The sequence below is a fragment of the Podarcis tiliguerta genome (genome assembly GCF_965153285.1).
Source record: "Podarcis tiliguerta genome assembly, chromosome: 5".
Lineage (NCBI taxonomy): Eukaryota > Metazoa > Chordata > Lepidosauria > Squamata > Lacertidae > Podarcis > Podarcis tiliguerta.
The window spans coordinates 80031228-80055653 of NC_139538.1; the positions used below are offsets into that span (position 1 = coordinate 80031228).

Genomic DNA, 24426 nt, shown 5'->3' on the forward strand with positions numbered 1-24426 from the left:
GATCTTGGGGGGGGGGGTAACAGAGGCAGAGGCACTTATAATATGGTTACCAGATGTCCCCATTTCCTGGGGACAGTCCCCGGATTTACAAATCAGTCCCCTATCATTTCCACTATCATTCCGACTGAAGTTGAAAAGTGTCCCCGGATTCATTGAAAAAAATCTGGTAACCTTAACTTATAACTGCTAGAGCAAGTGAGTGTTTGAAATTAATAAGTGGTAGAATTTGGATAATATTTGACGTATTGAAGGGAAGATGCTAGGCCAGGCATCTGAGGTAGAAATGACTAAGAATGACAAAAGATTCTAGAAGCAAGTCTTTAACACATCAGTGAAAACCATCATGGGGATGAGATTCTTTGCCAGTGGACAGAATCGGGGTGGGGGTGGGGGGGAGTTCCCAAGGTTACTGTGGATGGAGAAAGTTTAGGATTTCAGCTTCCAGGACTTGGAAAACAGGGGAGGGGGTCGGCTGCACCCAAAGAAGGTGAAAGTATTATGTTACACAAGGCTGGGGGGGGGGGGGGGTTGGGGTTGGGCAATGGTTCTTGGGAAGGAGAAAGGTGGAGCCAGAACTCCAGGCAGAGGCCATGCAAGGCAGAACCATATTGGCAGGCTGTGACAGACATGAAGATTGTAATGCTCTGAATTCTCTCCAAAGTAGACCCAGGTGTAAATATGTGAACAATATGGGACAGTATATAGAATAGTAGGGGATGCGGGTGGCGCTGTGATCTAAACCACCGAGCCTCTTGAGCTTGCCGATCAGAAGGTCGGCGGTTCGAATCTCCACGCCGGGGTGACCTCCCGTTGCTCTGTCCCAGCTCCTGCTAACCTAGAAGTTCAAAAGCATGCCAGTGCAAATAGGTAAATAGGTACCACTGTGGCACGAAGGTAAACAGCGTTTTCGTGCGCTCTGGTTTCTGTCACAGTGCTTCGTTGCACCAGAAGTGGTTTAGTCCTGCTGGCCACATGACCTAGAAAGCTGTCTGTGGACTAACGCCGGCCCCCTCATCCTGAAAACGAGATAAGCGCCGCAACCTTTGACTGGAATTAACCATCCAGGGGTCCTTTACCTTTTTTTAACCTATGTAAACAATAAACCATTTCCCTTAAAGAAACCAGTCTCCGCTGTGCCTTGATTTCCCAATGGAAGCATTATTAAGCAGGGTGCCAGCTCTACTCTAGGAAGCTCCCTGTGTGACTTAGAGCCCTGATTGTGACATCACGTCGAGAACATCAGCAAGTAAAGGAGGCTCTCTACATCAGACCTTTGCCATCACATTCCTGCCAGCTGTAAACTGAGTAAAGCTCACATGCCAGAGGGGGTGGGGCTTGGCAGCACACTGCTGTTCACGTTCACATGTTTACTTACACATAAGTAAAAGGAAGACCTCAATAGGGCTTTGTGTGTATGGTGTTCCCTCTTGGGTTGTTTGCCAGGCCTCCTGAGCTCCCGGTAATGTTTCCAGAAGGTGGGCAAAGTAAAACATATTTTGTTTTGCTGTTTTTATTTTAACTACTTCTTTATGCTTTTATCTTGTGAACCACCCTGAGATCTTTCGAAGAAAGGAAATATATCATTCTAACTAAAATTTAAAATAATAAATAATTAAGGAGGGCAGGGAGCGAGGAGGCAGGCTACTTTCTCAGAAAATTTAGATCAGCGCCTGTTTGCCTCATGTCTCAAGTTCTATAAATGCCAGAAACTTGCTCTTTTTAAAAGAAAAAGAGGAAAGCTGATGATTATGATTCCATACCCTCAAACATTCCTACGATGAAAATAATTCCATTCCATACTGATAATGATAATAATTTTATTATTTATATCCTACCCATCTGACAGGGTTGCCCCACCCACTCTGAGTGGCTTCCAACATATACAAAAAACATAATAAAACTATACAGGGCTGCCTTCAGATATCTTCTAAAGGTTGTATCTCCTTGGCTCGGGGGGGTCACATAACTCCATACCCTCCAACGTTTCTCTGATGAAAATAGTGACGTTCTAAGGAAAAGCGGGACAACCCTGGATCAAATCAGAAACTGGGATGGCTTCTGTAAATCTGGGACTGTCCTTGGAAAATAGGGACTCTTGGGGGCGGTCTGTGGTTCATGGGGGTGCAAGGAGGACTGCCTCCCGCATGGGTGCCCATTGGGCTGGGGAAACTCACTGAAATCCTGAAACGTCAGGTCAGTCCTAAGTCTGGCTCTCAGTCCTTTCCGTCTTCAAATGTAAGCCCCCCCCCCCCATGGCTGTTTCGTTCAGTAGCTTTGTGAAATGGGAAAGGAGTTGGGCATGCAATCATTTCTACATCAGCAGGCAGACTTGCTGTGCTAATCCTTTTCTGAATCTAAACTGGGGAGTTCCGCTGCAAAAAAAAATTGCACGCATCTTAATTTAGATTTGGAGGAAATGGTGAAACACTTTCATTTATGGTAGGGCTGGGAAGGAAATTGGGATGGGAAGGAAAACTACATTATGCAAGCATTTGGGACCCATTCCTCGTGGGATGGGCAGATATCCTCTTGAGATATCCTCTCAAGCGTGGGTGGCTTTTGGTAATGGGTGTTTTCACCTTTAGGCCTGGGGGCCGTGTGGTGACTTCCCTAACCAGCATGATGGTGTGCCAGTGAGATGGCAGCCATCATTTAGATGTTGACCCTGATGGCATGGGAGCTGTAGTTGCGTGGTCTTTGAACCAAAAAATTGGTTGCTCGGTTTCAAGGTGACTTTTTTTTGAAATGCTACTTGTTCTAAGCCCTAGATAGGCACACCTGTGTAGCCTCAATGTGTGGATGAGATGGTGGCATCAGGAGGAGGGTTTGAGATCTGGTTCCTTCTCTAAGGGCAACACTTGCTTTGAGTCACAAGCAGGAGAAGTTTCTTCTCTTCCCGTCCTGCTTATGGGCTTCTCGTGGATATCTGGTTGGCTGCTTTGAAAACAGGATGCTAGACCAGACAGACCTTTGATCAGAACCAACAGGTTGTGTGGCGAGCTCCTGCCTCCCCCCAGCAGAAACAAAGACACATGACGCAATTATTTAGGTTAATGGGCTAAAATGGCCACAACTTTATTGGTTACAGGTAATGAGCGGTAGTGGCTTAGGCATTGGTCCTAATCGACTATCCAGCTTCAGCCTGTCTGCTTGAAGTCCGGGAAGGGTTAACCAACAGTAGGGGGAGTCCTGCTGATGCACATCAACTAGCAACTCCCCCGGGGTCACCGCTCGGGGGCGTGCCTTAGGCCCTCACCTCCATAAGCTTCGGACAGGGCCACCCCCCCCCCCCCCGAAATCCTTTATCGGACTACCCTTCAATATGTGGGGGAGGTGATGGCACTTCCTCCCCACCCCCTTCCATCTACATAACAATACCCCTACCAATACCTAACCGCTAATGCCAAGGAAGTTGTGGCGCTACGAGGTAGGTGAAAAACCAAGTGGCTGGTGCCAATTTGCCAAGTGGAAAAAATTCCTACCAGGCCCCTTAACGGCGACCAACCGAGGTCCATAGCAAGGTCAAAGGAAACCTTAAAGGGAGGGAGGGTGGGAAACCAGAGCAGCTGAAGCGGTAGAAAGAGGGAGATCCCTGGCTGTGCCAGTGCTAATTAGGGCAGGCCACACACCCCAAGCCAGCCGATTGGCTGGCCAAGGGGTGACGTGCCCGGGGATTCCCTCAATCGCGCAGAGGCTGAGAGCCAGCCCCCGCTCATGTAGAGGGGGTATGAAGCCCGCAACCCCACCTCCTCTCTAGCTCGGAAGTGGCTTTCCTTCTTATGGTCTTATGTACTGAGACACAAGCCCCAGTGAGTGCCAAGGGATGCTTATAAGGCTACAGTGCAGACACAAATCCTTTTTTAAATGCAGTTCCATTCCACTGAAGAATCCTTATATCTTCCATGTTTTCTATAGCGCAGTCTCCTACTTGATGTTACGGAGAAAAACATCTTTCAGTTTTCTGGGGTGCTTTTTCTTTGTTTAAGGACAAAATTGCAGTTATTTGCTGGGCCACTGCCTGGTTCTGTGGCTAAAAAGAGGTCTGCAAGGGGCGCAAGTATCAGATGAAGGACACTCATTATGAGGACGGGCGACGCTGGGGCTAATTCTCATGTCATCTAGATAATGAAGGCTACTCGGCAGGCTCTGCCCTTTGCCTGCCGCATCTCCGTCCCCAAGACCATGCTAGATAAAGGCAGTAAAGCAAGATAATAACCCAGGAACCCGTTTGCCAACCTGCGGTCACCTACGGATTTAAGAAGAGGGAGGATGAAAGCTGGGCTAACGTCCTCCTTTCTCACAATACTTGAGAGGTACCTTTTGCCGTTAACATCAGAGGATAATGGACAAATGCAGCAGGGACATTGGTTTCCTTTCTTTCTTTTCAACATCTTTTATTACCTTTATTGGCACACACCTCTCTAACATCTGCATACACGCTGATCCCACGAGCCCAAAGGTTAGAGGGAAAGAGTCGCGTCCACAAAACAGATTGCCGGTAGTCCTTGGGTCAGTCGTGCAGTTGGGTGAATCAACCCCTTTCCAGGTGGCACCGGATGTTGGGAGTCTGGTAAATACGTTGCAGAGATGTGCGGAAAGAAAGAGTCTGTTAAGACTGCTGGTTGGAAGGATGAAGAAAGCTGAAGGTGTATCACTCATAGCGGGGGGAGAAAAGCCATTCCAAGTGTAGGTTTTGCCTGCTTCTTGGGAGAAAAGCAATGACAAACCTAGACAGCATCTTAAAAAGCAGAGACATCACCTTGCCAACAAAGGTCCGTATAGTTAAAGCTATGGTTTTCCCAGTAGAGATGAATGGAGGTGAGAGCTGGACCATAAAGAAGGCTGATCACTGAAGAATTGATGCTGGAGGAGACTCTTGAGAGTCCCATGGACTGCAAGAAGATCAAACCTCTCCATTCTTAAGGAAATCAGCCCTGAGTGCTCACTGGAAGGACAGATCCTGAAGCTGAGACTCCAATACTTTGGCCACCTCATGAGAAGAGAAGACTCCCTGGAAAAGACCCTGATGTTGGGAAAGATGGAGGGCACAAAGAGAAGGGGACGACAGAGGACGAGATGGTTGGACAGTGTTCTCGAAGCTATCAGCATGAGTTTGACCAATTTGCGGGAGGCAGTGGAAGACAGGAGTGCCTGGCGTGCTCTGGTCCATGGGGTCATGAAGAGTCGGACATGACTAAACAACAACAACAACAACAAGCTGGAGCAAAGAAGCCAGCACAGTTGCATGGAAACTCACGCTTGGACTAACTTGGAGGGGAAGCAGGAAGGAACAGAGAAAGAATAAGAGGGGAAAATAGGTTTGAACTTTCATAAAATCATAGAGTTGGAAGAGACCACAAGGGTCATCTCATCCAACCCCCTGCAATGCAGGAAGCTCTTTGCCCAACATGGGGCTTTAAACCCAAGTCCATTGCTCTACTGACTGAGCCTCTTTTATCGCTGCTGCTGCTTTTGGGGGAGCTGCTTCACTGCTGGTCCCATTCATTTGTAGAGGAGGTTGACAAGGGCTCCTTGGCAATGCCTCAGTCCCTGTCACTCTGATCTTTCTGGGAGGGGTGCCCAACATGTCTCTCTTTTGCTCTGCGCTGGTGGCAGAAGGGAGGCTACACCTTGTAATCATCGTACCCTATTTTTGAGCCTTTTCCTCTCGGCCTAATCTCACACTCACACAGCAGGAAGAACAGGAGGCGAAGTGGCTCCTTCCCTAGGAATGCAGCTCGGTTTCAAATTGCTGATTTGGTTCTTTTCTTCTCCTTCTCAGAGTTCATGCTGAGGCTGTGCCGGTAGCACCCGCCGTAGCCGTTCGAGCTCGCTGGCCCAGTGGGACTAATTACTGCATTTACAGTAAAACATGCAAGGAAATGTATCTCCCTATCTCTGCATAGCCAAGATTACTGGAGGATAACCTACTACATTACACAGATTAATACTCCAGTGAGTAAATTAATCCTCAGAATTTCACTCACTCCTTGTGGCTTATAAATTTTAATTGGCTCTAAACTGCCACATGAATTTATGTGAATGTCTATTGATGCAGTGGAAGAGATCAGAAATTACTCTATCAGCCTTCGAACCTTCAGGATAAGAGAGCAGGCTACGCTGAGACCAATTTACAAACATATATTAAATGTCCGTAAGGTGGGGGATTCAAAACTTTTACATATTACATAAATCTCGAAATTAAGAGGAACAAAAGCACTGCAGAGAGGAAGACAAAGGCTGCAATTTAAATGGACATATTTGCTCATTGTAGCTATGCACCCGTGTCCCCCGTCAGCACATCACCACAACTGAGTCAGTGATCTCAATTACCTCTTGATTGCTTAGATGGCTTTTAAAAAAATTAAATCAATACAGGATAAGTTTACCAACAGATATTAGTCAGGATAGCTAAACAGAGTATCTCTGTTCAGAGGCAGCATCTGGATGAGCTGAGTGAAATTTAGGGATAGAGAAGTCGTGGTCCTCCAGAGCTGGCCAATGTTAGGGGTGGGGGAGCCAACAGCATGTTGGGGCCACCCAGCAGCAGAATAGGGCCACCAGTTCCCCATTCCTAGTGCAGTTTATCTCTCTCCAGTGGGGGCATGTAGCTCAGATGGCCAACGCAGAGCCACACTCTCCTTTCTCTCTGGGAGAAGGGGGTGTTGTCCCATACCCAAAGGCCTGGCCCTGGCACAGCTCGTCTCCCCGCAGGGCATCTATCATGGGGGCACCTGGTTGCACCCTCTTGTGCCCTCGGAATCACGTGCCCAGGGCTGCCACCCCCACAGCCTCAGGCATGCTACGCCAGTGCTCAGAGAATCTCACTATTCCAACAAAAGAAAGTTCTTAGGCTTGATGTCAGGGAGAAGAGTTTGGAAACCATTCGTTTCTGTTGAACATATGGGAGTCATGGTTTTCTGTACGCTCCCCAAATCCATAATTTTCTTTTTCCTCTCTTCATCCTCATTCTACACCTGCTCATCCTATGGCCCACCAAGCCAAACACAGTCAACCAGCTTTCTATGGCGCCTTGTCGGGTGCTCGACAATCCCCTATTCTTGCAATTCCAGGCAGACAGCAAAACCAGCAGGTTTCACAAGACCCCTGGGGCATATGGCCAGAGAACCACATTCGGCTTGAAGGGTCAGGTGTTGCGAAAGCCCATTGGAAGAGGTGAAATGCAATGGGTTGTTGTCACTGGATTTTGTGCCAAGATCTCCCTTGGAATCTATGGGGAAGATTTCAGTTGCTACTCATCAGCTTGCTTGAGGTGTGGGTTTTTTCTATTATTTAAAAAAGCTGCTAAATTAGGGTGATTTTATGGGAAGGAGGCAGTCAGCACGGAGAGAGGAAGAAGAAGCCTCTTGGATCTGAACAATGTAACTGCTTTGGACTTTGGAAGAGAAGGAAAAGAGGGATGATGTTGATGCTTGTGTTTACTGGAATTGTGCAGACAACCAAGATTATTTGGTTCATTTCTAACTTTAAAAGCTGAGGGTCTTAATTAGTTAGATTAGAATGGCTCATTGACTCTGGTGAGCTTAAGATAGGCTATCAAGCAAACTGCTGGAGACCTTCAATTGCCAGAAAGGGGTCTTGCTTTTTCTTCTCTGCATCACTTTTCTCATCCACTCTACGAAGATCACCCAGTGCCATCTGTCGGGGCTTGCAACAGGTTCGGGTGAAATAGCCAATGCCTTGTGCGGTCATATCATGAAGGATGCCAGCTGGAAGAATGAAGAAAGCATAGCATCATTTGGGCAAGACTAACCTTTGAACGAGACCTTTGGGATACTTGATCTCATCTCATGTTTAACTAGCCCCACTCCATCCTCAGTGGTCCCCTTTTTCTCAATGAGTGTCTACCCCCATCACTGCCATGGTTTCTAGCTGCCAGGCCTACCATTGCTGCCTTTAGAGCACATCTGAAGCACACTCTTCCCTCAAACTGTAATTTGTTAAGGGTTGCAGGGAACTGTAATTCTGTGAGGGGTAAATTACAATGCCTGAAATTCATCAAGGGAGTTTGTGGTTCACCTCAGGTGTCAAAATGTCTCGGGCCGGCCCTGACTCTCACTGTCGCTGCTGGATGGATTGGTGGGAGTTAAGAGTCCCACAACCTCTGGAGGGCTGCAACCCTGCTCTAAGACATACACAAAAGGCCCTTGAACTTCAGGAGAAGTTTTAACTTTCTGTGGTTCACATGTGTAATTGAGCCTTTGTTTCCTTGTGAGTAAAATAAAATAAAATAAAAAAGGTTTGGGAAGTGGGACTTTGAGTGTGAAAGTGTCAGGGGAAGGGGAAGAAGAAGAAGAAGAAGAAGAAGAAGAAGAAGAAGAAGAAGAAGAGGAGGAGGAGGAGTTTGGATTTGATATCCCGCCTTTCACTCCCTTTAAGGAGTCTCAAAGCGGCTAACATTCTCCTTTCCCTTCCTCCCCCACAACAAACACTCTGTGAGGTGAGTGGGGCTGAGAGACTTCAGAGAAGTGTGACTGGCCCAAGGTCACCCAGCAGCTGCTTGTGGAGGAGCGGAGATGCAAACCCGGTTCCCCAGATTACGTGACTACCACTCTTAACCACTACACCACACTGGTTCCAGGGGAGGTGGTGCGTTACAGCTTTCTCATACCAAAAAGGTTTCCCCAACTCAGTTAATCCAAGCACTTCTGTACTACAGACAAATGTTGTGGTCTTCAGGTTTTGATGCCAGCCAATAGAAGCTCCCAGTGCCTTGTTTTGCAGGCCTTGCATTTATTGTTTCCAAAGCAAGTAAGAACGTTTTTTACTCCTTAGTCAGAGATATATAGTCTGAACTCTTAATGTCACCTTAATGTTATTTGTCTGGGCCTAAAGAGCTGAACTCTGAATTGATGGGGTTTTCATTTCCTCTTACTGAGATATAATTAATGCTTCCTGAAACCAGTCAGGCTCGGGATATTTTAATTCAATTGTAACTATGCAAGGCTCTCTACAATTAACTCCACGAAGCAAGACCAGCCAAGTGGGTGCATTACTGCTCCATTTTGAAGTAAAGGTGCAGAGTTACTATAAAAGAGGGAGCTGCACAGACAGAACGGGTGGTGCCAGTTGACCTAGAGGGAAGACATGCTTAAGAAAAGCTGGGAGCCTCACAACACCAGCTATCTTTACAGCTTGAGCAGTGATTAGAGATAAATGAATCTGCCAATTTTGGTTTCTCCTGGTTTCTCTTTTTTTCCCCAACCGTAAACTCAATTTGCCACATTTCCATATCAGTTTGCTAGAAAAAGAAAGCTGTGATGAGAAAAATTGTCAGTGTATTCTCATCCTAATACATGCAATTGTTTTCTTACTCCATGTATTTTTACCTAATGCGTGCATGTTTGCAAGCCGTTTTCCCATATGTAATGCACTTCTGCATATTATTTTCACAAAGGTATGCATTTGATAACTTTTAAAATGGTCTTCTTGCAGACTCTCCAAAGGTCAGGTTCATGTGCTTTCCCATACACCAGTCAGAAAAGTTGCGTGGGCAGTAAAATTTAGCTTTGTGATAAAAATTCCTAGCTTATTGGTATAGGCGCTCAAGAATGGCTGGTGAGAGCCATGCGGCTGAGCTGGAGCAAGTAGCTCAGACCTGTTCACAGGCTGAATTATAAGGTAAACTGAATACAACAATAGGCTTGATTACCTATATCCTCCCAAGGCGAGGAAAAGTGACAAAGCTAAGCCTGGTAGAACAGCTTACTCTATGGTGTTAACCCCTTCATGCATTAATTAGACTTATGTAGGTTATATGAGGCTGGTTGTCCCACAGGAAGAGCGAACGACTAGGGAGTGGCAAGAGGAAGAATGTAAGATCATAAGAATAGCCTTCTGGCTTTGGCCAATGAGCCATCTAGTCTAGCATCCTGCTCTCACAGTGGCCAACCAGATACCTGTGGGACAGCAAGGAGCAGGAAGAAGTGGACCCACCCAGGTTTGGGGGTCCACCAAGATCATTTTGCCCAAACACCTTCACAAAAGATCCTGAATGTAACACTGACTATACATAAGCAGACCAAAGGGAGCAAGAGTCTCACCCATCCATCTGGGGGGACGGAAGTATCCTGGGCTGCTTCTGTTTCTTGCTTAACTGGTTGACCAACTCCCAGTCCATCCCAGGTGGGAGAAGAAAGCTAACATTTTTACTGGGAGGGTTTCTCACTTTCTTCCATTTTTGTGACTTATGAGGCACACAGCCGTGCGATAGAAATCTCATCGCTTACCCTTATCTAAAGGATATCCTCTAATTTGATAGGAAAGTGCAGGAGTGTTTTGAAAAATAGATCTCAGCACAATTTACTGCAGATGCCCTTCAAGCCTCTGCCGGAGGAATCATTTATCAAATATGCGAGAACATGTCACAGCAAGGATTTCTGAGCCTTATCCTAAATTGCGCTTCATATATGGATTAATGAATGAAGTAATAAATCAGGAAAGATTGCTGGTAGCTCTTGGTTCACCGGCTCTTGTGGCTTCCTTTCGCAGCATCCTCTCCCGCAAGGCAGAGAGGCAGAGGGTGCTGGGAGTGAGAGGACTGAAATGTATCGGGTTTCCTCTTTGTACTGAAGATCGCCAGTCCTGTTGGCCCTTTCGCTTTGGCTGAAGATCAAGTTAACACTTGAGAAGCCATGAGACTGGTCAGGAGCAAGGCCGGATTTAGGTTTGATGAGGCCCTAAGCTACTGAAGGTAATGGGGCCCTTTATATGTCCAGCTGTCCTTTGTCAACAACAAATTGTCGCTGTTTTTTGTGTTGAATATATGCTATATGGTAATAGGTATCTAAAGCCATTTGCAACCAATCCATGCAGAATGTAGGCACCCTATACAGTGGTACCTCGGGTTACATACGCTTCAGGTTACAGACTCCGCTAACCCAGAAATAGTGCTTCAGGTTAAAAACTTTGCTTCAGGATAAGAACAGAAACTGTGCTCCGGCGGAGCGGCAGTAGCAGGAGGCCCTATTAGCTAAAGTGGTGCTTCAGGTTAAGAACAGTTTCAGGTTAAGTACGGACCTCTGGAACAAATTAAGTACTTAACCAGAGGCACCACTGTATATAGGATGGAGCAAACCAGTGATATTTTAGGGAGCAGGCTAGCAGGCGGGGCCCATGGCTTACATCATAGGAGCCCACACAACACGAAACACTGTTGCTGTATGTAGGTTTTATTTGTTTTTTATCTTATATTTTGGAAATGTACATCCAGGTGTTTTTTCCTTTAAATTTTTAGGGTACCCCCAAGAGAGTGGGGCCCCAAGCTATAGCTTGTTTAGCTTATACAGTGGTACCTTGGGTTAAGTACTTAGTTCTTTCTGGATGTCCGTTCTTAACATGAAACTGTTCTTAACCCGAAGCACCACTTTAACTAATGGGGCCTCCTGCTGCTGCTGCGCCGCTGGAGCACAATTTCTGTTCTCATCCTGAAGCAAAGTTCTTAACCCGAGGTACTATTTCTGGGTCAGTGGAGTCTGTAACCTAAAGCATATGTAACCTGAAGTGTATGTAACCCGAGGTACCACTGTATGTAAATCTGGCACTGGTCAGGAGGCACACCCAGTCTTTACCGTACTTTTCCTATGTAAGGTTAAAGCTTTATAAAAATGGTTCTGCCTGTCTGCAGCCGAAACCAACAAAGGGCTACTACCACCCATGACAAGGATAGCTGCACCGGGTTTGCCGAAGAATGAATGCTCTTACCTCTTGAATGTGTGTGCCATCCTCGGCTTTGCCACATCCACTGGCAATGTGTTCCTCAAGTGCCTGTCCACCCACTGCCACGTTTTGCCCTTTAGGGCAAAACTAGAAAGCAAGACACAGTTTACTTCTTCTTCTTTTTAATCATTTTTATTAGTTTTACAAATACAAAGCACAAATAAACACAAACTAGTAAAAACAAATCTGTATAAGGAGATTCTCCAAATCTCGAGACTTCCCCCCCTCCATCCCCTCCATGGAGTCTTCCTTTACGCATCTACAACTGCATATTCATCCGTACTCCAGTTTTTATATCAAACCATATTGTCCATGGGATGTGGGTGGCGTTGTGGGTTAAACCACAGAGCCTAGGGCTTGCCGATCAGAAGGTCGGCAGTTCGAAACCCCGCAATGGGGTGAGCTCCCGTTGCTCGGTCCCAGCGCCTGCCAATCTAGCAGTTCGAAAGCACGTCCAAGTGCAAGTAGATAAATAGGTACCACTCTGGCAGGAAGGTAAACGGCGTTTCCATGCGCTGCTCTGGTTCGCCAGAAGCGGCTTAGTCATGCTGGCCTCATGACCCGGAAGCTGTACGCCAGCTCCCTCGGCCAGTAAAGTGAGATGAGCACCGCAACCCCAGAGTCGGCCACGACTGGACCTAATGGTCAGGGGTACCTTTACCTATATTGTCCATAGTGTTGTTTTCACTACAAGTGAGTCAAAATCCTGCTCTTTTCCCCATCTGCTTACAGTAGTCTCCTAATTAACATAATTTTTCCCTATTCTTTTATAAAGTTTTATCCTTTTTTATCTTTTTATCCTCCAGTCAGCTTTGCCATCTCGGCACAGTCCATCTGCTTGGTTTGCCATTCTTCTCTGGTAGGGACTTTGTCTTCTTTCCAGCTCTGGGCTAATAACATCTGGGCGGAAGTTGTTCCATACATAGAGAGTCTTTTCTGCTCCTTTGGTATGTCAGTACCTGCAATTCCTAATAAAAAAGGCTTCTTGTTTCTTAACAAAGGTTATTTTAAGTATTATTATTTTTTCATTTCATCATGTATGATCTCCCGGAAAGCTTTTATTACCTTACAAGTCCACACCACATATGATAAAAGGTACCTTCTTTTTCTTTACCTTTCCAGCAGATATTTGAACTTGTCTTATACATTTTTACTAACTTAAAGGTAAAGGGACCCCTGACCATTAGCTCCAGTCACGGATGACCCTGGGGTTGTGGCGCTCATCTCGCTTTATTGGCCGAGGGAGCTGGTGTACAGCTTCCAGGTCGTGTGGCCAGAATGACCAGAGCAGTGCATGGAAACGCCGTTTACCTTCCCGCCGGAGCCGTACCTATTTATCTCCTTGCACTTTGATGTGCTTTCGGACTTCTAGGTTGGCAGGAGCTGGGACTGAACAATGGGAGCTCACCCTGTCACAGGGATTCGAACCGCCAACCTTCTGATCGGCAAGCCCTAGGCACTGTGGTTTAGACCACAGCGCCACCCGCGTCCCTTTTTTGCTAACTTAGTAGGAGTCAAATACCACCAGTACATTATTTTCATATAATTTTCCTTCAATGCCATAAATTCAAAGCCATAAATTTCAAATCTGATTTCCATAACCTTTCCCAATCTGCCGCCTGAACATTATGTCCCAAATCCTTTGCCCAGTGTAGCATTACCGACTTGATCTGATCAAGACGCAGTTTACTTCTGAGTGAGCCACTGGGTAGAAAACAGCCTTGACGCTTTCCCATATAAGTAAACGTGATCGCAACTTACCTTCACAAAATTGGGGAGGAGGACAGGTTCCCTTTGGCTATGGACCTGAAAAGCAGGCATCACACCGGAAGCATGAGGGTGAAGCAAGACAGCTGACCCAGTGTTCGACTTCACAAATGAAGCAAGACAGCTGACCCAGTGTTCGACTTCACAAATGTTATATTAATTTTGAAGATGGGGAGGAGTCAGAAGCATCCTAAGCAAAGTGGCTGCCTCAGGCAGCAATTTTCTCGACACCAAAATCTATATATGCATAAAATCACAATCATCTTACCCTGCATCTAAGGTGTTCAGTGCAATTTCCTTTTTTATTTTTTTATTTTATTCTTACCATAAACCTATGTGGCAGGTTTGGTTGAGCATAGGGATGAGGTGGGAATGCGGCTCGGTTTGCATTGAAAGGCGAACCTCCCTAATTCACACTTCCCAAAAGGATATGAGAACCTAAAGGCAGCTGTCCCTCAAAATTTGCACTTTTCTGAATTTTGCACTGCAGTTCTCTAGCTAAGTAATACATACAAAAATACATATGTACTGCAGTGAAGTGTGCATAAAATGTTGCTGAAAATATTGCACAATATCATTGTTTTGCAAAAATGTTTGTGTTGGGCAAAATTGCACACGTGTATTAAGAGAAATTCACACTGAAAAAAGCTGATTTATTGGCATGATCTTTATCTTTTCTTTTCTTTTTTAAAGACTCTCAAGCTGATGGGGAAATGTGAAGGACTGAACTTAAGTGAGGACAAACGAGGAACTGAAGAAAACCAAGACAGAGATTCACACATTCCTAGCTGCCTGAGGTAAATTTGATGGCTGAACAGAGATACATCATTTTTATTCACTACACCACACTTTCGAAGACAATGCAGAATGACAGTTTATGGGAGGCTGCTCCAAAGGATAGGTGCCTGATTCCACTATCATACGGAACGGAACTGCTGATAAGATATTATCTGCTGGAGGCCCAGGAAGGCAGCCATGATCCAAACCCCCAGCCAGCGGTTCTCAACCTCTGGGTCCCCAGATGTCGTTGGGCTACAACTCCCATCATCCCTGAGCTCTGGCCTTGCTAGCTGTGGGCCCTAGCCAAAACCAGGAGCCATACAAAGGAGTCTGGAAGCACTTGATCTCTCAAGAAGTTAAAACCAAAGCTGCTAAATTACTTTGATTTACTCCTCTGTGTTTACGTGGCCCTTCTTTATGTGCAGTAATTTAGCCCTTGGAAGGAAGCAAAGGCAATGTTACAACCATAAAAAAAAATACACTGGACTTGGTAGTTGTCTGGGACTTAACTATTCCTGAGTCTAAAAACCAATGCTTTTGTCTAAAGTTAGCTTTGCTGGTGTGGCATTGATCAAGCTGTCTAGAAATAGTAAGAACATGGAAGTCATGATGTTTTATTTATTAATTATTATTTTACCCTTCCCTTCCTCTCAAAAGAGCCCAGGGCAAAATATCATCATCATCATCATCATCATGTGGTTATTTTGAAGATGGAGAGCACTGTGGAGGCATTTCCAATAGTCAATATCAGGGGACCATATGCTGTTTCTATGGAAATTGCTTGTGAGCTGGCGGGCGGATCATTGCCTAGCTGCTAGGGGTGTGCAAAATCCCACAACTCTGCCCCAAGCACCAGACAGGTTTTGTTTTCGTCTCTCTCTCTCTCTCTCATTTGCATCCCTTCTCTTTTATCCACATGTAAACAGGAGCGCCGTGTTCTGACAGGTTGTCACCAGCCTCATCTTTATCCTGAGGGCTACTACTGTGAAGTACAACTGCTCCCGACAGTCCCTTTCATCTTGTCTACACAGAGTTAAGGAAGAGGCTGAAAGATTTCACCGCAAGAAGCATGTAAAGCCCACTTTAGCATTAATGCGACAACCCTGGAAGAAGCGGAATGAGAAAGCCCCCAAGTGTGGCATCCGTCGCGGGAGCCTTAAGTTTGTCACAAAACAGGCTGCCTCCACACTTAATGCCGCACGTCTCCAAAGGGCTTGGTTATCATATCAAGTGTTTGTTTTGTTCCCTCAGCTCGTCTGTGTTTGTTGTGAGGGAAGGAAAGGTGAAGAAGAAAACTCCTCGAGGAACGGCAGAGGAGCCAAATAAACATCCTTTTAAAGTATTCCCACCCACCCCGCCTTGCATCGTGGAAGCTTCATAATCTGGGCTCAGGGAGGCTAGAAATCAGAATTGCCACAGTTCCCCCACATCGGTTGCCTCCCGCAGAAGGAACACAGTTTGGCGATAATTTAAAATCAGAGATAGCATGGGTTTAGTTGCCTGGTATTTGTTCCAGGGTTGCTTTGTTGACATTATGAGAGTTCCTAGTCCTTGTTGTGGTTGTGGAGCATCTGAGTAGGTTTCCATCCTGGTTGTGGGCTTTCTGTCCCCAACTAGCTCAGGGCATTTTCAGAAGCGACAGTGGGAGCACTTACTGTCACAGAGCGTTTGTAAATGTGGTTAATGGCAAGATGGCACACGAGAGAAATCCATAAATCAAATCATTCCAGTCCAGTGCATGGCCTGAAGGACCCATGAAGCATTGCCTCCTGCTGAACCTGGCGAGGAGACCACCTTGGATCGTTCATGCTCCCTGCCTTGAGCTCTGTTAAGGAAAAGTGGGCTAGAATCGATAAAAAGAATAGCCAAAGTAGCTTTTTGCTTTAACCATCACATTAAATTGCTTCAGAGGAGGTTGTTGGTGGTGGAGGTCAAACCAAGACACATTTAGCTTAGCTGGATCAACCACAAAAGGAATAGGATCATAGGAGGAGCTGGAATGCAAAGGGCAACCAGGCAAGGACTGTTAATAATCTGTGCATACCATCAGTGTGTAGAAGGAGACTCACACTCCCAGTGGCCCTGCACCTCCATATGCAGGTGTTACCTCCAGACAGTCTTCCATGTGTTCAGAGTAAGTGCAGAGGATGGAGTTGGTCCAGGTTTCTTCATCTCAACCCCGATATCCAGCCCTATCCATGCATTCCATGTGACATCTGCAAAGGGTTTCACACATAGGACAGGACACACAAATAAACTCCTCCCTTTGCAGTGTTGTACCCAAGCAGGTACGCGGGTGGTGCAGGGACACAGGTGGTGCAGGGATGCGGGTGGCGCTGTGGGTAAAACCTCAGCACCTAGGACTTGCCGATCGTCAGGTCGGCTGTTCGAATCCCCGCGGCGGAGTGCGCTCCCATCGTTCGGTCCCAGCGCCTGCCAACCTAGCAGTTCGAAAGCACCCCCGGGTGCAAGTAGATAAATAGGGACCACTTACCAGTGGGAAGGTAAACAGCTTTCCGTGTGCTGCGCTGGCTCGCCAGATGCAGCTTGTCACGCTGGCCACGTGAACCGGAAGTGTCTGCGGACAGCGCTGGCTCCCGGCCTATAGAGTGAGATGAGCGCACAACCCTAGAGTCTGGCAAGACTGGCCCGTACGGGCAGGGGTACCTTTACCTTTACCTTTACCCAAGCAGGGCCAGATTTAAGCTACTGAGGGTAATGGGGCCCCTTATATGTCCAGCTGTCCTTTGTCAACAAATTGTCACTGTTTTTTGTGTTGACTATATGCTATATGGTAATTTACGGACCTAATAGGCATCTAAAGCCATTTGCACTTAACAAAACATGTACAGTATTTTATCAAAGTAATTGTTGAAAAGTCCATGCAGAATGTAGGCACCCTGTATATAGAAATGAGCAAACCAGTGATATTTTAGGGAGCAGGCTAGCAGGCGGGACCCATTATTTACATCATAGGAGCCTACACAACACAAAACACTGTTGCTGTATGTAGGTTTTGTTTTATTTGTTTTTTATCTTATATTTTGGAAATGTACATCCAGGGTTTATTCCCTTAATTTCTTAGGGGGGGGGGGGGCCAAGGGAGTGGGGCCCTAAGTTATAGCTTGTTTAGCTTATACGTAAATCCGTCACTGTACCCAAGCATGGATGGTGAAGGGCAAGGCAGGCAGAGCTGACGGGAAGGGTAGGGGAGACATGTGTTTGCATCACGTGATGTTGCTTTGCCCGACCCAAATCCAATAGGTGAACCACAACGCAGCAATCTTTCAAACCTAGTGCTTCTCCGGATTTCACAAAGCAGTTCTCCATCCAAAAGATGTGAAATGGGGGGGAGGGGAGCACATGTAAGGTGAAAGCGCACATTAAAATGCACCTGTTAGCAAAAAGAATGAACCAAAATGAATTCCATTTAGAGAAAATTGCTTGCCAAATGTATACATTAGGCCAAGTTCACATATTATGATGCGTGTGGAGAAAAACCCATTTGCATTTTCCTACAGCCTTTTTTTTAAAAAAAAAAGAGTTGCAAATGTATGTGGAAGTGAGGCAAACTGAATTTAAGATAGGAAAAAATTTGAAACTCTTGGATATGGCGGTCCCTAGCTGAGGGTGAGGCAAGGAGACATGATCCTTCTCCCCTATCTATAGACATGGAAGACTGTCTGAAGTGGACTTTTGTCTGCCCAGAATCTAGGTGTCTACAAGTAGCTCACAAGTACATAAATTGTGTGGGCCTGGGGGCCCTTTTCTGGGCTGAGAGCTGAGAATGGAGAGCTAACAGATGCAATGACTGGGCACATGGAGCCAATCAGTATGTAGTGACTGGGGACAGCAGACAAGTTCTCAATCTCTACTCTACAGGTATTTCCACACTGTCAGGGTGGGATTCAATTGTTGTTGTTGTTGTTGTTGTTTAGTCATGTCCGACTCTTCGTGACCCCATGGGCCAGAGCACGCCAGGCACTTCTGTCTTCCACTGCCTCCCACAGTTTTGTCAAACTCATGCTGGTAGCTTCTAGAACACTGTCCAACCATCTCATCCTCTGTCGCCCCCTTCTCCTTGTGCTCTCCATCTTTCCCAACATCAGGGTCTTTTCCAGGGAGTCTTCTCTTCTCATGAGGTGGCCAAAGTATTGGAGCCTCAGCTTCAGGATCTGTCCTTCCAGTGAGCACTCAGGGCTGATTTCCTTCAGAATGGAGAGGTTTGATCTCCTTGCAGTCCATGGGACTCTCAAGAGTCTCCTCCAGCACCATAATTCAAAAGCATCAATTCTTCGGCGATCAGCCTTCTTTATGGTCCAGCTCTCACTTCCATACATCACTACTGGGAAAACCATAGCTTTTACTATATTCAATTACATAACGCCAAATACATGTTGTGTGCAATTCTAGTTGCTTGGAAGGCCTCACACAACAAACCTGCTTCATCCAAAGATCAGACTTTTTTCAATAATGAAAGGGTTGGACGATACACTGGAAAGTGCAGGATATGACCCTTGCTTAGACACATTATCCAACCTCCAACAAACAAATCAGAACAAATCAAACAGCCTACTTCTGTCTAATGTCCCTGCAAGCAAATCAGGATGGATGCTCAATTAGAAGGTCACAGGGATGCTCCTTTTCGTGTTGATAGTGTGTTGATGTATCGCACAATCGTCCTGGAGGAACAGCCCAAACACCCTAGGTGCAACTCAGGATAGATACACTTTCTGAAAGGGTTAAAGTTAAAAAGGTAAAGGACCACTGGACAGTTAAGTCCAGTCAAAGGTGCTTATGGGTTGCGGCGCTCATCTTGCTTTCAGGTCGAGGGAGCTGGTGTTTGTCCACAGACAGCTTTCCAGTCATGTGGTCAGCAGGACTAAACCACTTCTGGCACAATGGAACACTGTGATGGAAACCAGAGCACACGGAAATGCCGGTTACCTTCCTGCCACAGTGGTACCTCTTTATCTACTTGCACTGGCATGCTTTCGAACTACTAGGTTGGCAGGAGCTGGGACATAGGATTTGAACCACCGTGGTGGGGATTTGAACCACCAACCAGCAGAAATCACAGGGTGTTAAGGTATGGCAAAGGAACTCTGCTGTGATGATGGTGCCAAGAATATTTCTCTGCTTTAAACGGTGGTTGGGTCTGTCAAAATAAGCTCCTCTGCGCCTTAATGACAAATCAAAACAAAGAAAAGAAAAAAGGGACGCTAGACTCTTGCTGAATGCCTTTATTTACTCACTCATCTGCCCTAGCATTTGCATATCCCAAGTTTCAGGGAGGAAGCACTGTGTGTGTGTGTGTGTGTGTGTGTGTGTGTGTGTGTGTGTGTGATAACACCCTGGTTCTAATGGCTTAATCCTCTAGGTAAGGATGGGAAAACGTGATGGAGGGGTGGGAGAGACGAGAAAACCACATACGCACATACAACTTTCGAGCAAATGGGCTTGAATATTCATTAAACAACATTTAAATTAAAAACCCCAAACTCTGAAAAGCAGCAGCATATGGCCTGCTTTATTTCGCATAAACCGAAGAGGAGGTTGTGCCATTAGTTTCTGCAGACATAACGTTCATTACAAATGAAGTATGTTTTCCTTTAGGGACTGCGCCTCCATTTCAATAAGCTACTATTCCCTGCAAAGGGAGCTCGGTAGACTTTGCATGTGAAGTACTCTCAACAAAGCTCTTCAAAATGTAAACAAAATTCCCATCAATCTGCTGCTGCCGGGGGGGGGGGGGAGAGATGGGGGAGGGGAGAAATGAACAAATGAAACTCTTTTAATAGCATTTTTTTAAATATAAAAAAGAAAGGCTTTCAATTGGCAATATTTCATCATGGATTGGTAGGTTCTGTTATCTTTCTGCTAAGCCCTCTCTCCCCAAACACACATACATCCTCCCATTGGATATTTTAGAAGCAATCGTTCCTTGTTGCAGAGTTATGGAGTCCCCTGCTGGATATGTACCTGCTTTGCTCCCGTTGAAAATGTATTTTAGTCCCTTTTGTAATTCTCACAACATTTTGAGGGTACCCAGGAGCCTGAAATTTGGCATGCAAGTAGTCCAACATCAGAAGACTCCTGCTGGATCAATCGAAAGACCCGTCTAGTCCAGCATCCTCTTCTCCCAGTGGCCAGCCAGAAGCCCCAGTGGGGAAAAACACAAGCAGCACTTTCCCTACCTGCAATAGCCGGCAACCGGTATGCAGATAGACTGCCTCTGACAGTGGATTCCCGATATTAAAAAGGTAAAGGGACCCCTGACCATTAGGTCCAGTCATGACCGACTCTGGGATTGCGGCGCTCATCTCCCTTTATTGGCCGAGGGAGCTGGCTTACAGCTTCCGGGTCATGTGGCCAGCATGACTAAGCCGATTCTGGCGAACCAGAGCAGCACACGGAAACGCCGTTTACCTTCCCGCCGGAGCGGTACCTATTTATCTACTTGCACTCTGACGTGCTTTCGAGAACTGTCTAAAAATTGGGACATATTTCATATCAGTTGATAGGTGGCCATGGCCCACAAGACCGAATGCTCCATCCTGCAAAGAAAGTATGACCTTTCCTTGGTTCATGTTTGCTTTTTGAAAGGAAGCATAACTTCACACCGAGTCATTGCATTGCTTTTTAAGAGTGTTTGAGCCCTCTCAAAGCATGGAGGGAAGAAAAGGAATTCAGAAAGGGCTGAAACTAGGTTTGTACTTTGCCGAGTTGGGTTTGTACCTTGGTCTGCTGAGTGCACGCATCTCAACAAGCTAAGCAAAAATTTTTGTTGCGTCAAGCCTGTAGTGGCACCTGGACATAATTTGCTTTCTAAAGACAGTTCTCCTGTAGTATGTACCCCTCAAATACTCTACATTTTTTCTTTTCTTTTCTAATAATCCAAGTCATTTCTGTAAAATGATTGTAAATACGAAACGGACAGTGAAGATGCAGTGGAACAAAGTTAAAAAGAGGTCAAGGACACCTGACAGTTAAGTCCAGTCGCGAATGACTCTGAGGTTGCGGCGCTCATCTTGCTTTACTGGCTGAGGGAGCCAACGTTTGTCCCCAGACAGTTTTTCCAGGTCATGTGGCCAGCATGACTAAGCCGCTTCTGGTGAAACTGAAGCAGCGCACAGAAATGCTGTTTACCTTCCCACTGGAGCGGTACCTATTTATCTACTTGCACTTTGATGTGCTTTCAAACTGCTAGGTTGGCAGGAGCTGGGACCGAGCAACGGGAGCTCACCCCATCACGGGGATTCGAACCACTGACCTTCCGATCGGCAAGCCCAAGGCTCAGTGGTTTAGACCACAGCGCCACCTGCATCCCGGAACAAAGTTAGCCGCAGGAATATTGACCACCTCGCCGTTTCTAATTGCGCTTCCTCTACAGATAATAGTCTGAAAGAAAACCTGACATTCAAAGGCAGTCTATTAAAAATAGTAAAATGTGAAAAACAACCTTATAAGATGATAGCAAGGCCTGGCCTTAACAAAGAAGCCTGAAGTAGGGCAGCTATCACTAAGATTGCAGCCTCTGCAGATGACAGATGTAGCAAGGTCAGCAGGAGATATGAAGGTGTCTTCAACACACAGTAGGAACAGCATTAAAAGCCTCCAATTCATCAATACCTTCCACATAATTGCTTCACCTCCCACAGGAAAAAGGGTTACCCACAGTATCATCACAGCACGAAGCTTGCAAAACTCAGCATGGTTTTTGGGTTGTTGTGGGGTTTTTAAATCCAGGTTATGAAAGGCTGATACTTATTTGGGCTGTGCTTTAAACACACATTTGTTCTGAAGAACACATTTGATTTTCAAACTGGGAGAATGTGAAAAGGAGATACATAGAATTGTTTGTAATACTTTGATTTTTCCATTTCATTCTATAAAATCTTCAAACTAAGTCCTTGGCGAACCTTTAAAAAAGTCTGTAAGGCAGGCCAGGATGAGAGGCATCCCACAGGTTTATGGGTGAGCTGACATTTGAACCTCATAATTTACATTCCTAACCACTACACCACAACATTTCTATCCCCATAGCCACAAAATGGTTCTTAACTTGCAGATATGGGGCATCTCCAGACTGTCACCATTTTGCAGGAGAGATTAAAGTGCATACTTGGAAATTTAGCTTTGCACTATGGCACCCAGGCACAACAAACCCACCTTAGAATCTAAGCTCTGTGTAAATTTTGTGTGAGCAAATCAGGTTGAATGTTCAATAAATAAGTTCTCTTAGAGAACCCATCATCTCAGCTTATAACAGAGTCTTTGGCTCATAATAGCAATCCTTTCTGATACCATTTAGAACAGCCTTCCCCAACCTGGTGCTCTCTATCTGTATTAGACTACAAATCCCATCATGCTCAGTTAGCATGGCGTAAAATCAGAATGATTTGCCTAATGGATCTTGCAGCACCATAAATTCCTCTGGTTGTTTAAAAACCAGAAAGGATGAAAGCACAAGTCTGTGCCTCACCAACTCCTCATCTGGAGAGATCATCTGGTTCTTTAAAATCTCCAACACAGGAAGGGTTTTCACAGGGGCGGCCATATTCCTTTTGCTTGAAATACTTGATCATTTATTGTGAAACTCCGCTGTTAAACAGAATCACGAGGCCCATGCCTGGAGAGGACTCCTTATGTGGGAAGAATTGCGCCAAATAAAGCCCTTCCTCTTACAGTACTGAGAATGCAAAAAGTACACTGCTAGACCTCTTCACAGAAAACAGTGCACCTCAAGCGTCCTCTTCAGGCAATGGTTGGAATCAAGAGGGAGCACAGGAGCGGCAGAGCTATTTAGCCTGTCCTCCCAAGCTCACCCTCTCTCATGAGAGCCCTTTGCATCCAAGGGGGCTTCTCAACCACGTTGGGAGTCTCCATGGCTGCAAAACACCACCCACTGCAAAAGTTCGCCCTCATCGCAATAGGAGCAGTTGTTGTACCCATCTTGACTTTTCCCTCAGATTAGGCTCAAACAGGGATTAGGTTCCACAATGCAAATGGTTATTTCTCAGGTATCTGAAGCCAAACTGCCCTTCCTTCCACCAACCAGGATAGTGGGAGAGCTTCAATCTGTCTTTTAGCTCTCTGCACAGAAGCTGTGACTGTGGGGGGATACTGCTTGCTGCACTAGTACATTCCTCTGAATTGGCAGGTGCCAGTAACTTATTTTCTCTACACAGCGAACAATTTGACTTTGCACCAAATCCATTGGCCCCTTTTGAGCATGTTTATTCAAGCCGTTAGGGACGCGGGTGGCGCTGTGGGTAAAACCTCAGTGCCTAGGACTTGCCGATCGTATGGTCGGCGGTTCGAATCCCCGTGGCGGGGTGAGCTCCCGTCTTTCAGTCCCAGCTCCTGCCCACCTAGCAGTTCGAAAGCACCCTTAAAGTGCAAGTAGATAAATAGGTACCGCTTTATAGCGGGAAGGTAAACGGCGTTTCCGTGTGCTGCGCTGGTGCTGGCTCGCCAGAGCAGCTTCGTCACGCTGGCCACATGACCCGGAAGTGTCTCCGGACAGCACTGGCCCCCGGCCTCTTAAGTGAGATGGGCGCACAACCCTAGAGTCGGACACGACTGGCCCGTACGGGCAGGGGTACCTTTACCTTTACCTTTTATTCAAGCCGTTAATACTGTGGAATAAGGATGAAACATTAATACATTATTTTTTAAAGAATACAACCAAGCGACCACTCTGCTTTATTTAATACAGTGGTATCTCGGGTTACAAACACCTTGGGTTACAAACACTTTGGGTTACAGACTCCGCTAACCCGGAAGTAGTACCTTGAGTTAAGAACTTTACCTCAGGATGGGAACAGAAATCATGTGTCGGCAGGACGGCGGTAGTGGGAGGCCCCATTAACTAAAGTGGTACCTCAGGTTAAGAACAGTTTCAGGTTAAGAACAGACCTCCGGAATGAATTAAGTTCATAACCAGAGGTATCACTGTATAGAGATTGAGAATTTGGGAGCCTCCCGATGTTGTTGGATGGCTCTCATCATCCCTGCCCATTGGTCATGCTGGCGGGAGCTGGAATTCAGCAACATTGGGGGGGGGGGGTAAGTGAAGCCATGGTTTTATATTGCTGGAGAGAACGTGCCTTCTGCAGTATTGTTTAAAGAGACTGC

General features: G+C 46.1%; 1 long non-coding RNA gene across 2 annotated transcripts; it reads left to right on the forward strand.

Moving 5' to 3' along the window:
* Positions 1 to 1265: 1265 nt before the first annotated feature.
* Positions 1266 to 15628, forward strand: LOC310677805. 2 transcript variants are annotated; one of them, XR_014511471.1, is made up of 4 exons: positions 1266 to 1475; positions 5783 to 5955; positions 14200 to 14303; positions 15213 to 15628. It is a non-coding gene; the product is annotated as an uncharacterized lncRNA (long non-coding RNA). The 2 variants fall into 2 exon arrangements; XR_014511472.1 differs by lacking the exon at positions 5783 to 5955.
* Positions 15629 to 24426: the final 8798 nt, after the last annotated feature.